The following is a 1152-nucleotide window of genomic DNA, read 5'->3' as shown; positions in this document are numbered from 1 at the left end:
TTGTTAATTTAAAGAGACAATCTGTTATAGAAGACATAACAAGAAAACTGATTGTCTTATTTTAAAACAGTGCTCTGGTTTTCGAGATATTGTATGTGATTTTAAATTTTATGATTGGTTGGTAAATTTAACTGATATTATGTTCTCCAATGAGGAGGTTCAAATGCTAGAAAAGGGTCTTAACTGCAATTTATGTCCTCCTGTCAGTGACAAGAACCTGAAGAGATTTATAGGTCATACAAAGGTGACGACTGATCAAACAGGGGGTTCCTTTGCTCAAAAAAATTATTTGTGGTAGCGTGGCTAAATTCATACAACATCCCTTTAAAGGAAGTAAGAGGTCTAAAAATAATAATTTTGAATATAATAAGGTAAAACAGAAACCCAAGCTTTAGATCTGAAAGCTGATAAAAGAAATTCTCTTGTTGTCATATATACTGGTGATTACATTAGCAAAAACATATAATTTCCTAGAAGCTAATAACATTACAAGATTAGATGGTGATCCCACAGACTTTCCCCAAAGAACCCTCAAAGACGTTTTCTGAAAGACATAAGAAGAGAGTTCTGGTAATGAATTCTAAATCATCAAAGGTTCGATGTCAAGACCCAGTGTTAATTTCAATAATAGTCCAAGATATATAATTAGTGAGAAACTTAACTATGTCACGTGCAATAACTATGTATTCCAACAAAAATGTAGAATGCCAGTGGATTATATATTTTTTGAATAAGAATGAGATCTCTCAAAGTACTGCCTTTTGCACTTTTAATGTGGTTGGCTTATATACTAATATACCACTTGAAGAACCTACTGAATTAGTCAGATAAAACTTTTTGCAATATATAAGCTTAAATGTTTCACTGATTATTGAATTTATTGAGTTGTTAACTCTTGTTTCATCCCATGATTATTTTTTCTTCAGTGATGAATATTCTAAGGAACAAAATGTGCTTTTAATGGGTTGTTGTTTAGCTGGCACTCTTGCCAGTATCTCCCTTAATGACACTGAAAATAAATTATTTAATAGCTCTTCTGGGATGGTAAATAAAATTGTCTATTATAAAAGGCATTTTGATGGCAGCATCATCTTAATACAATGGGATCACAATGATTTACAAAGCCTACACAGTATTTATAATGATATGCTT

Source organism: Schistocerca gregaria, chromosome 2 (genome assembly GCF_023897955.1).
Source record: "Schistocerca gregaria isolate iqSchGreg1 chromosome 2, iqSchGreg1.2, whole genome shotgun sequence".
NCBI lineage: Eukaryota > Metazoa > Arthropoda > Insecta > Orthoptera > Acrididae > Schistocerca > Schistocerca gregaria.
The sequence above is the reverse complement of the archived record's forward strand: the minus strand, read 5'-3'. Positions refer to the sequence as shown.